Below are 14,015 nucleotides of genomic sequence, written 5' to 3'. Positions count from 1 at the left end.
GAAGTCATTGATTTGATGGGTGATTGGTCGGTGTAGCTCCCAAACAACTTTATTGACTGATGGAAATAATTTTTCAAAATAGAAAAACATGCATACCAGAAGTGATCCAAATTTTAGTGTATTAGCCGAATTGTTCTTCTTTGGCTTCCTTATGGTATTGAGATTCTGAAACAGGTTTTTCAACAATACATCACATAAATCAATTTTCATGCCTTTCTTCACAATTTTATATGCTAAGTTGACTGCTGCACAGGGTACACTGTTTTCCCTTGCTGATTGGAAGAAACAATAACCTATTACTCTAATGGCAAATTTTAGCTCTGCATATGTGACATTGTTCAATTTCAGTCCCCTGCAATCAGATTCTACTCCAGCTAAACTGATCAATTCCTTTTGTGATATCATTTTCTGAGCTCGGGCATGATCATAAATAGGGTAGCCAGTGATCAAATGAATGATTTCCTTGGTGATCTTAAACGGTCGCTCTTCTAGCCACATGAAGTCATTATGAACTCTACTCAAAACAAACTTGACCCATTGGGGTTTGAAGACATGGGGATAGGTTAGGGCTTCAGTCAATCCCTTGATTTTGATGTGTTCATATTTTCTATCCATTTTACCATCAGTACACAATTAATCATATGTGTCTTTGATCTCAACATGACCTAGTTCCTTAACTCGACACTTAGTGAAGAATCTCACATCCTTGACTAATAAAACTCTATCCGGAATGAGTGAAAATGCAGTTTTGTCATCCGGTTCAGATGCAATTTTGGGAGTTAAAGAGTATTTCAGTGAGGGCTTTTCAATGTTCTCAACAACAATGGGCTTTTGGATCTTAGGTACCATTGTAGATTTCAGATAAATACTAACAAAAGATCCTTAGGGTTTGAAGACTTTCAAACGAAAAACGCTTCCCACTTAGCAAATGATAACAACTTGATATTCACAACTGATGTGATCGGTAAACTAGTTCTTAGAAATGCTTGAGATCGATGTGTAAATACCTTGAAATTCGCTCGGGAGGTGGTTTGATTGCCTTTGATTCGCTTTGCTCTGCTTTCTTGAAAACTTGGTGAGTTAAAAAATGACCGTGCAATAGCTTTAAGTATTCATTGTTCCTCATCAGGCTTCATGCGGCTAGGTCAGAAAACATTAAATGCACTCGGTACCACTACTTTTTTTTATGCTTTTACTGAGTAGCTAGTCTTCCTGCATTTATCGACTTGACAGGCTTCCAAAAGACTTTGATAAAATTTCAAATTTTCTAATGCATCTTTAATTATGCAGATTTTGAATTAAGTACAAGATGAAATAGGAACTATTAAGATTTGACCTTTGAGAGAATGCAGTCCCTTCATACCTTTACCAATTAATTTGGAATAGGTGCACCTAACTCGGTAGGTAAGGTGGTTTCTTCATTTGACACAATTTCCTTCTTTCTCCATATCATCTGTAATTTGCCTTTTATTTCCTCAGTGTCTCCTCTAGGTTGATCTCTGCAATCTCTAGCCAAGTGTCCAACTTTATGACAATGAAAACATGCCATACCAGGATTTCTCCATGATCTTTGGTTGTTCATTCTAAACCTTATAAAGCAGTTGGCACTTATATGTCCATAGCTTCCACAACATTCACACCATATCCTTGTATTATAATCCCATGGTACTGTAGAATACTATCGGTAAGGATCTGTGTGAGTTCGGTAGCCTCTAGTATTTGCTCGGTGTGTAGTCCACATATAGTTTTTCTGCTTAAACCAACACTCCTCGGTACTATGTCCATATCTATTGCAGTTTTTACAAAACCCTTTGAATTTTGCCTTCTTATAATTGCTAGTAGACTTTGTCCTACATTGGTTAGATATGTGACCATATTTGTTGCAATTGTGACAATAACCATTAGACCTAGTGACATTCGGTTGCTTACCTTTTCTGATTTGGCATATATTAGCAGTGTGACCTTGTTTTCCACAATAGTTGCAAACAGTTTTCTTTCCTTTGATATTCTTCTTATTTCTAGCTTGCTTTGATGATTATCCTCTCTCGGTTGTATGAATTCCCTTCTCAGTAGTCTTTTCCTTTGTAACCGAGTCCTGCTTCTTTGTTGGGTCTTCTTGTATTCAATTTCTCATCCAACATTTTTGGATGCTTCATAACTCTTTTTCAATGTTTCCTTGGATTTTTTTTCTATTTCAAGTTCATTGGTCAACCTTGATACTTCAAGTTTCAATGCTTGATTCTCATCATCTTTCAGATTTGCTTCATGATGTACATAGCCCAATTGATCTAACAGATTACTTTGTATTCCAATCATCCTAGTGATTTCATCATTCTTTTCAGATACTGATGCTTCAAGATGTTGTTTTTCTCTTTCTAGATCTCTTACTTTATCTTCAGTTGTCCTCAATGCATGAATATTCTCAGTCATCTATGTGCTGAAATGTTCATGTCGTCTTTTCATTGCTTTTAGCTGATTAGTCAGTGCTTTGTTCTTCTCTTTCAGTTCTCCAATCATATCTTCAGTCTCTTTAGATATACTATTTTCAGATGATGTTTCAATTTGTTCCACTAACTCTTGAGAGTCCTGCAAATCATCAGATAATCTCCTTCTAACTTTCAATGATTTTTGCATTTGTCTTTGCATGTCTGCAATCACTTGATTAGCATGATCCAACTCTTCTTGCAGATAAACAATTTTCTGAGATTGTTTATAGCCTTCCATTGATAAGATCTTCTTTAGGCTGTTAAACGCTTTTCCAAGATTCAAGCTCTGATACCAATTGTTAGGCCCAATATGGAAAGCTAATGTATTGAGAGGGGAGGGGTGAATCTGTACTTCAAATCCTTCTACCAACAATATCTTTACTGTTATGCATAAACCACAAACTGCTGTAACATAACATAAAGCTAAAACAAATAAATAACAATCATACATGATTCACTCCATAGCACATATATTTTGGTTACGCAGAAACTCTTGGTTAGAGAAAAACTGTGGTGGGGATGGCACCCACAACTTCACTACTACAATAATAAAGGTTGCTTGGTTAGAGCTACATGTTCAGCTATTTCTGATAGCTTACCCTGTTAGGAGTATCGAGATCATTAGATCTACCTTGCTAAAGGATTTTACAACACTTATTCTAAATGCTGCACTTGGTTAAAGGCTTTACAATTTATAGACTTTGTTAGAGTCTTTGACCCTGTTAAAGGTTTCTCTTACAACTTCAAAATATTACAATAAAATCTTTACAAATATCTGCAACTTTACATCTAGAATGTTACAGCAGATTCTATGTGCTCAAAATGAGATTACCTTGCTTATAACATACCTCGGTAACCTATAAAGTAACTCGATAAACCCTTCTATTTACTCTGTACCTTGACTGTTCTCTGAAATCCTTCTCGGTGACCTCTGTGTCTTTGTAACAATCATAACACTCTGTGCTTTCTTATGTATCACACATGTCTTGCTTCATACACCTCTATATATCTCTATCTGATCTCAATCCATGTTGTATAAATAGATATCTTATGTCGGTGATCTAGTTCATTGCTTTGATCTTACACACATGATTTATCAAATGAATAACCATACAAAATATTTCATTGGATAGATGATCTCAAATCATACACAATCCTTAAGTGCAATTTCCAATGTGATAACGGTTCTATGTTCCTCGATCTTGTAATAGGTTTCCACATGTGTGTCTAGGTTGAATGAATCTGGTAAAATGTTCCACTCGGTGTATATCAACTCGGTGTATCATTATTTCTACTCAGTAGACATGGAATGTTACTCGGTAGACAACTCGGTGAATACTGGGCTCTGTGACTACTTTCTTCTATAACCGACTGCTCTGTGCATATCGACTGAATGTTTCGGTACTAGTAACCGACTAGAGTATATAGAATGACTTTGGATATAAAACTAATGGCAACTATAATAAGTAGTAATAGTTTTACGGGGGTTCATCAAACGTCCGATGATGTCCAACAACAACCAGGGCATCTGCACCGACGAGGATGCTGTATGTGAGACAGTTTGTGCGTCAGAATTTCGACGACCCCCTCACTGCTTGTTCGACGAGGATGATGTCGGACATACAACATCCTTGTCAGATTCTTAGTGGATGGAAAGGTTTGCACTTATTGACCAATACAATAATACTAAAGATTCATTATTCTGTATCAACCAACCAATCGACAATAACAACAATTTGACAATCTAAGCATGCAACAGTTCAGGCGTCAGATGCTTGGTGGATGGAAAGATTTGAACTGATTGACCAATATGATAATACTAAATATTCATTATTTTGTATCAACCAACCAAACAAAAATAAAAACAATTTGATAATCTAATCTTTCCACTCAAAGACCAACCTCAAAAAACCATGTATGATTGAAGAATTATGTCCCACATTAAGTTCTTCAATCCCATCAATAGCCACCCATAGGTGGCATACCATAAGCTGGCATGGGAGGCATTCCCATTCCATTCATACCTGGCTGAAAGAAACCTCCCATGCCCACTCCCATCCCAGGCATTGGAGGTGCTGGCAAAGCAAGGGGAAGAAGCTGAGCATACATATTTTGTAAACAAAATAGGCACATATTTATTTTTCCAGAAGATTTAAAATGTTTATTAAAGAGAAACTTAAAATATTCATAGAATCATCAGAGTATATCAAGAACCTGAAGTAGGTATGGAAATACAAAATCAATCATATTAATCATCCAGACAAGTTCCAAAGCGACATCTGGTCTGATCAAGTCATAGCATATGAACAAGCATGAAGCAAAGCTTTATTTCTTGCCCTGTAGTCCCAAATGCAAAAGTAAGCCCCATTTCAATGCCCCAATCCAAAATCTAAATTCAAAATATACTTTAGCCTATGAGAGAGAACAACCAACTATATGTTTTACCAATTCTAGACTTGTTCCACAAAATACACCAACAATTCCTCTGCAAGTTCACGATCACCCGATTGAGAACTAGTTTCCATTGCATCCTTGTAAAGATTATCCTTTTTAGACAGTGCAACATGTTAGCACATAATTTTTCTATAATTTCCTTAAAGGTGCTATTTTTCTATAATTTTCTTAATTATGCTCTTAAAAATACCATTTTTCTATATTTTCCTTAATTATGCTCTTAAAATGCTATTTTTCAAATTAACTATGCTCTTAAAATACTATTTTTCTATAATTTCCTTCATAATGCTCTTAAAAATGCTATTTTTCTATAATTTCCTTAATTATGCTCTTAAAATTCTATTGGAGGTGCTGGCAAAGCAAGGGGAAGAAACTGAGCATACATATTCTATAAACAAAATAGGCACATATTTATTTGAATTTTTAAAAACCTTTAGGAGAGTAGAACAAGTGCTCCTTGAGGCTCAATTAAGCAAAATGCATACCTATTGAGCAACAAGATCTTTCTCTTCTTTCTTCTTGGATTTATCTTCTTGGACAATCTCTAACTTTTCCTCAACAAGATCATCAATTTTTTTCGTGTATTCTTGAATGAAATTTGAAAAAGAATTTTTTTGAATATTAGCTATTTAATTCTGCAGAAGATTTAAAATGATTATTAAAGAGAAACTTAAAATATTCATAGAATCATCAGAGTATATCAAGAACCTAAAGTAGGTATGGAAACACAAAGTCAATCATATTATTCATCCAGGCAAGTTCCAAAGCTACATTTGGTCTGATCAAGTCATAGCATATGAACAAGCATGAAGCAAAGCATTCTTTCTTGCCCCACAGTTCCAAATTACAAAAGTAAGCCCCATTTCAATGCCCTAATCCAAAATGAAAATTCAAAATATACTTTAGCCTACGAGAGAGAACAACCAACTATATGTTTTACCAATTGTATACCTGTACCACAAAATACACCAACAGTTCCTCTGCAAGTTCATGATCACCCGATTGAGAACTAGTTTTCATTGCATCCTTGTAAAGATTATCCTTTTTAGACAGTGCAATATGTTAGCACATAATTTTTCTATAATTTCTTTAAAAATGCTATTTTTCTATAATTTCCTTAATTATGCTCTTAAAATGCTATTGGAGGTACTGGCAAAGCAAGGGGAAGAAGCCGAGCATACATATTCTGTAAACAAAATAGGCACATATTTATTTGAATTTTTAAAATCCACCAGTAGAGTAGAACAAGTGCTCCTTGAGGCTCAATTAAGCAAAATGCATAGCAGTTGAGCAACTAGATCTTTCTCTTCTTTCTCCTTGGATTTCTCTTCTTAGACAACCTCTAATTTGTCCTTAACAAGCTCATCAATGTTTATTATGTATTTTCAAATTAACTTTGAAAAATAATTTTTTTGAATATTAGCTATTTAATTTTGTAGAAGATTTAAAATGTTTATTAAAGAGAAACTTAAAATATTCACAGAATCATTAGAGTATATCAAGAACTTGAAGTAGGTATGGAAACACAATGTCAATCATATTATTCATCCAGGCAAGTTCCAAAGCCACATCTGGTCTAATCAAGTCATAGCATATGAACAAGCATGAATAAAAACATTCTTTCTTGCCCTGTAGTTCCAAATGCAAAAGCAAGCCTCATTTCAATTCCCCAATCCAAAATGAAAATTCAAAATATACTTTAGCCTCTGAGAGAGAACAACCAACTATATGTTTTACCAAGTGTATACTTGTTCCACAAAATACACCAGCAATTCCTTTGCAAATTCACGATCACCCGATTGAGAACTAGTTTCCATTTCATCCTTGTAAAGATTATCCGTTTTAGACAGTGCAACATGTTAGCACATAAATTTTTAAATTAATTATTCTCTTAAAAATTATATTTTTCTATAATTTCCTTTTATATATTGAGCACTCTTTCCATAAGAATAGTTACTACTGGGTTTTATGTGTAGGTGCAATCTTGTAGTGACAATCTCCATCCATTTGTGACTTCTCTCCAGAGATTCAACCATCACATGGGAATATTGAGGGTGGCATTGAGACAAGATGAAGCACTCTGGGTTTCCTTTTGAGGTGAGGAGGCCTGGCAAATAGGTTCTTGGGATTGATAAAAGTGCACAATTAATTATCAGAAAGGGTAAAGCTCCCATGTAGAACAGAGTTTTTGTTCAGATTGTATTAAATCCATTATCAATTTTTGTATCTTAAAGGAGTTGAAAATGATTAAAATTTCACATTATCAGTATAAGTTATACCGATGAGGGAAATCAACCTAACAAAGACCAATTTTGCTTCGAGATACCATACCGATGAGAGAGCATAGTAAGCTAGAGTTGTACTCATCGGCATAAGCTATACCGATCAAGGAGCAAAGTTGAGGAGAATTGATGCATCAGAAAAAACTATACCAATATGACCCATCAACATAGTAAACACTAGCGGCAGCAGTGGAGAGTTGTCTTGCCGATAGCCAATGAGGGTATCGATAAGACTTATACCGATAAGAGTGACGAAAAGAAGAGTCCATCGGTATAACCAAAGTGATCGGTATGTGTTAATTTGAGCCACCCCGATGCCCAAAGAAATCATCTGTGAAACATATACCGATGGAGCATACTCTATTGGGAAGACTTTGCTTATCAGTATGCTTCATTTTGGATTACCCCGATACCCGATGAAGGGGCAGACTGATTGAGCAGAGCGAAGACACTATCGGGAAGACTCATGGCGATGAAGCCAATTGCATCAGTATAACCAAAGCGATCGGTATGTGTTACTTTGAGCCACCCAACGCCCGAAGAAATCATCGGTGAAACATATACCGATGGAACATACTCTATCGGGAAGACTTTTCTTATTGGTATGTTTCATTTCAGATTACCTCGATACCTGATGAAGGAGCGAACTGATTGAGTGGAGTGAAGACACTATTGGGAAGACTTATGGTGATGAAGCCGGTTGCATTGGGAAGAGATAATCTGATGGTGAAGCCCATTGGGGAAACAATGTCTATCGTGATAACGCTAAATGAGCTCACCCGATGCCCGATGAGAATATCAGTTTGAGATATATCGATGAGGAGGAATATGAGTCATCGTCTTAGGGTATCCTGATAAGAGAAAGTAAGATGTCAAAGTAGATAAAGGGTTGTTTAGAGAGCACCAAAAGGGAAATATTCATCGGGGAGACATATACCGACGAGCCATTGTCATATCAGAATTCCATACCAAAATTTTAAAAAATCTTCTATTTAATACTTGCAGTAGATGCATCTATGGTTCGCACGAGGCAAATTTTATGAGAAATTCATTATTGCAAAAGAATACTGTTTAACTAGAAATTGCCTTGTCTAAATACTGCATTGGTGAAAGAAGAATACACAGATAGAACACATTGCACCTTTGAAAAGAAGAAGAAGAGGATGACCAAGAGCCCTAACTCTAAGGTGAAGAAAGGAAAAAATGAAGAGGTGCCTCCAGTCAGGAGGTTAAACCAAGACATGATAGACCAAATGTAGGCACCCGACCCAAAATCCAGAAGGTCAAAGTAGCACCTATCGGGGAGAGACCAATTAGAAGACAAGTAAAAATAAGTCAGAGATGTCTGGACCAAGGTAAGGGGACATGAATTGTTTATGTTCCACTATTTAAGAAGGAGCAAGGAGATGCTGCTTTGCAATCCTTGGATGACAAATTTAGGTAAGCTAACAGTTTCCAATATTTTTGTAAACATAAGATTGCTAGAGGTTTTGGTGAGGAATTATAATTCGGTGAAGAGATGCATTCAACTCCCAAATGGGGAAGCATTTATTAGATTTTATGCGGGTATCATAAATGAGGTTTTCAATTTAGACCCCAGTACTAATAAGCCCTTGTCCTTTGGGGAGTTGGTGGAAGAATACCTTAGAATGAACACTACATATAACGATTGGAAATTTGCCATTCACAAGATGCAGACATGAAAATTAATAGAGGAAGATGGGCAATCATTCAACATTGATTTGTTCAGACACTACTTGCAGTACACATATATGTCATGTGGGCAAGTAGGAGGGGTGGAGGTGCCTGATCTGGCAAGCACTGGGCCGCTGGTGTTAGCTTTTGATATACAAATGTACGAACCTAGGCCTTTTGACTATGCAACATATTTGGTGGAGAGGTTGCACGAAGGTTTTTAAACCTTAGGGATGATACTCATCCCAATTTTAAATTTTATTCGCTATTGATGCATCTAGTGTTATTTTATGGATATGTAAAGGGTTTTTGGCCTGAGGGCCTAAAATTAAATACCAAGAACATGGAAGGTGAGGAGAAGCCCGTCCAATTGTGGACATCTCTTTGGGATCCTTTATATATGAGGTCACACTTTATTAATTTTGAAGAACTTATTTTGATGCCGCTGTACCAAATATATGGGATTTCATGTGAAGGGTCTATCTCTGACAAGATCAAGAGGTTCCTAAGACCTAGGGATTATGATGAAAGACACATTGTTGATCATAGCTGGGGGGACTGGTTTGTGAATAAGGATTTTACATGTTTTAGAGTATATGGATTTGAGGGGAGCCCCTACATGCTACCAAAACTAGTACCAGACATAATAGCTTATCTAGAGATTGTGAGGCAATTGAGTGTGTCCAATGCTAAACATTTTGCAGATATGCATAAGCAAGCCTTCCTGCCTAGGACACTGAGTTTTGGTGGTTTCACCATAGTGTCAACCAAAGCTTATGAAATAATTGATAAGATGCTGATAGAAGAATACAATTTGTTTGAGCATTATGCCAGGAAAAACTATGATCCTGAAGGATACATTCACTCTTGCAAGAAGAGGCAGAACTTGGGAGGTTATCTTCATGTCAGTATTGAGGCTGAAGATATCAGGAACATGGAGGATGCAGAGGCCAAAGAGGTAATTGATCAACTGAATAATGAACTGGCAGAAAAGAGATAGAGACTCCATGAAATTGAAACCGAGGAGGAAGAGGCAGAAAGTGAATCTGATGAGAATGTAATTGTCTCTAGATGGAAAGTGCCAAAGAAGGAAGAAGAGCCAAACATGTAGGGCCAAATAGAGACAACATTAGAAGATCATGATGACTCTCAGTTAGAGGAGTTTTTTGCTTTTGTTTCTGATGATGTTTTTATTCATTCTAAAGAATTTAAATCATTCTTGTACAATTTTAAAGGGAAGAAATTGAGGGATTCTATTCCCAACATAACACCTGATAATGAGGTTGAGTTGTTAAAGAAATTAAAAGAGGAAATTGACACAGAGATAACCACAATGACCCCTCAAAAGGGGAGGCAACTGCTTATAGAGGCTGGGGTGATTTTGTTTCCCGAATGGGACCTCACTGCTTCTTTTATCTTTGACAATTTATTGCATTCAGAAAACAAGGAATTCAAATTGGATATACAAGGTGCAAATGATGTATTTATTGGTTCAAAATTTGATTAGGATGAGGAATATTTGAGGTTATGGGCTCTGTACCCTCCCCACAAGAGACCAAAGATCATTGATGTTGACAAAGCCTTTGGCCATATGATGAAACTAAAAGTTGGTGAAATTGATCCAATTGTTTCTGCTGATATCAGAGTGGTTATTTCAAAATTCAATAAAGCATAGATGGTCAGAGTAGTGAGGGAGAGGAACCAGTACAAGGCATTGTATGAAGAAATGCCAAGGAGAAGTGGGCAATAGGTGCCAATGGTTCTTACTCCGGATAGCTCTCAATGGAAGAAAAACTACGAGGAGTTGCAACAAGAAAATAAAAAGATATTAAAATAGATGCAAAGTGTGAGGGCAGATATTGCTGGTGTATTACTAACTAAAAGATTTGAGGTTTTAAAAGGCTTTCTAAAAGAATTCTGGACAATATTTAAAAAGAACATGGCCAATGCAGTTTCACATAGTAGAATTTCAAACAAATTGGGAACAAGGTTGCATGATAAAATAATGGCCAAAGCGGAAACAAACGAAATTGAAAAAGTAAAGAGGTTGCTGGCTAAACACAATAATTTTGATGAAGAATTACAATTTGAATATGATGAATGCAAAGACAATGTTTAGCTTGGTTTCCTAGAGTTGATCAGAAGGTTGAGATAAAGGATAAAGATGTATGGATCTTAGAATGCCACATTTTTCTCAATGCCGCCCTTGATATTGCCCAAATTGATGGAATTGAATTGAAAGAGACTGTGAAATAGATGGAAAAATTTGTCACACTAGAAGTCAGTGCCAGGGATATCATCCACGATGCAAACACATATAAGTTAGAGAAGTACTTGGAGCATATCTAGAAGTGCAGCAAGATGCTAGGAGACCAGACTTGATGTCTAAGTTGGAGCCTAGAGTCATGTTTTTCTATGTTTTTATAATATGTTCATATTGTAAAGACAATTTTTAGGAAGTTGGTTTTTAGTTAGTTTTTGTTAGTTCTAGTTTTAATGAAAGGGTATGCCCTTTCACTTTCAAACTGAATTCTCATCTATAAATGGAGGATCTTGTAGAACAACTGGGGGAGATACCTCAAGTTTTATGATCTTATCAAGACAATTTTATACAACACTTATGCAGTTTATTTTCTAGAAATATCAAAGTTGATGTATGATACATATTGAAATCAATTGGTTTGATTATCTATTTTCAAAATAAAATTCAAGTGTTCTTCATTCTGAATGGTATATTCTTTTCAATTGATTGATTAGTTCCATGTGATAAATCTATTTTATTAGATTGCATCAATGTGCTATCTTATGCTATTGTGATTGAGACTAATTTCTAGTTTGAGCGTCAATTTGAAAGGTTGGTTGACAAGTTTCAAATTGTCTTATTGGTCTTTTAGAGAAAAGTTAAAATTCAATAAGACTAACTGCATTTTATATTTCAGTTACAATCCATATAGATGCTTTTGATGTGATGGTCTTGTCTTGAAAACAATTTATTAAAACTATCTCCATGGTTATATGCAGGATCTTTCAATTTGAAATAGTATGAAATCAGTAAGGGATGAAGGCACTGGTCTGTTATTGATCTGATATAATTAAATCAGGTATTTTCAGAAGTAATCTTCATCAAGGAATCATACTTTTAATTTATACAGGCACAACTTCATAAACATTTATAAGTAAGCATTTCATAATTTTCAACGAGCAATAAATATAAATAGACAAAATTCAAGAATCATTTGCCTCCTCGAAGGGTCGCTGGCTTTTGAAAATTCGTTATAGAAAAGTCTTTAACCGGAAATAAAGAAGTTCATGTTTCTCAACCTAATTGAAATTGAAGATCATTAGAAAACTATTCAAACACTAAATTACATCCCGCTTTAACTTAAATGAAAGAACCAATAGAGAAGTTCCTCTCACCCTCTGAGCAAGCCCTATCTAATCAAAGTTATCATGCATATCTATAGATTCTCAAAGCCTATCATAATCTTCCTCTTCTACATAAATTTCATTCAAAGCCTCATTAACAACAACTACATTGTTGCTCTGTACTGCAACCATGTACGACTTCACAAGATAGAGATGTCCAACATGGATAACAAATACAACAGAACAAAAGATACTCATGAAATTTTTCCAAACCAAATAGCTTCTAAAGAGATCATCTAGAAAAAATTAATACCCAAGTGAAAGACATCTCGGTAATCCTAAAAACGGTAACAAAATAAAATAGTTTAGAGCCATACCTTACGCATGATATCAACCACTCGTGTGTGGTCTACCCTAAGGGCAATGACATTAAAGAGGTCATTAATAAGATCTGGGTGTTCTTGAAAATAAAAGTGTACAACTTTATAGTACAATTCAACATTGGCCACTTTCACTAATACATTTGGCCTAAAATTTCGACGGAGGTTTCCGACGGAGAAGGTATATTGTGAACAAATTTGATTTTTTTTTGAAAAATTGCCCGCATTCGTCGGAATTCTGACGATAATTTAATATATGTTTTCGACGAAGAAGGAATTGGCAATGACATTTGTGCTTTTTACAAAAAGTGCCCGCGTTCATCAAAATTTTGACGACAACAAGCATTACTTAAAAAACAAACAAAAGACCAAGAGATTTCAAATCATTTTCACGGCCTCTTCACATTGTCACATTGCCGCCCCAACAGTGTACTCCCGCCCATAGTAAGCATGAAATCTAACCTATATTGGCTCTTCATAGTTCCACCTCTGTCAAACCCCAACAATAGAGGAGAGGTTGTGTCTGCATAATGCCACCGGTTTTTTCTGTGTCGAATAGAGATCATATCTATTCGAAATCAATGCTCGAGTCCTGCTAGAAATGAATGGTGATCCCGAGAAAAGCAAAGCTCTTCTTCCCCCGCTCGAGAATTGGATATGGAGTTTTCCGTAGGTTGAAGGACTGGCAGAAAAGGGATAATGTGTGAAAATGGAAGCAATGTCGGTTCATGGAATAGGACATGCTCACGGGTATGAATCAATATATAGCGTATGAATTGACATCCTTTTTGGGAATTTTTTTTTTTCAAAAAATAGTCCATATATTTTGTTTTATGCTCCAACATTTTGTAGACATATCTACCAGGGGCATTCACAACTACAACATCTGAAAATCTCCCTTAAAGTAGTTTCAATTGATGCCCAGACCCTATTCCAAGGTTCCAATCTCGGATGTGTATGAAGAGGGTGCTGGCAATGGTTGTGGATTTCGGTTGTACACCTACCATGTGTATTTGCCTTAAGGTTTCAAAAATATTTTGAACAAATCTAGTTTTTGCATATCGTGGCATTCCATGAGACATCATTTTTGTAATTTTAGCAGTTTGAATTCCTTGTTCATGTCTTCATAGTATTGAAAGTTTCTAAAGCATTTTAAAAGGTCTATTTTGTGCAATCCCATCGATTATTGTGTTCAACGACTAAAGACCAATAGGCTTCATTCCCCTTCTTTAATTAATTCATCAGTCACCCTTCTATTTTGCACCTGCAAATAGTGATGTTTCTGATTCTCCGTTGGCATGGGCGCAGGTGTAAAGCTCTGTCAACATCCCCCAGCCTGTGTGAAAATGGGA

General features: G+C 35.9%; 1 pseudogene; it reads right to left on the bottom strand.

Annotated features, from left to right (window-relative positions):
* Positions 1–4,445: 4,445 nt before the first annotated feature.
* Positions 4,446–6,757, bottom strand: LOC131876427 (clathrin heavy chain 2-like; annotated as a pseudogene).
* Between the last annotated feature and the right edge of the window lie 7,258 nt (positions 6,758–14,015).

Source organism: Cryptomeria japonica, chromosome 5 (genome assembly GCF_030272615.1).
Source record: "Cryptomeria japonica chromosome 5, Sugi_1.0, whole genome shotgun sequence".
Lineage (NCBI taxonomy): Eukaryota > Viridiplantae > Streptophyta > Pinopsida > Cupressales > Cupressaceae > Cryptomeria > Cryptomeria japonica.
Note: the sequence above shows the minus strand (reverse complement) of the source record. Positions and strands in the feature narration are given on the sequence as shown.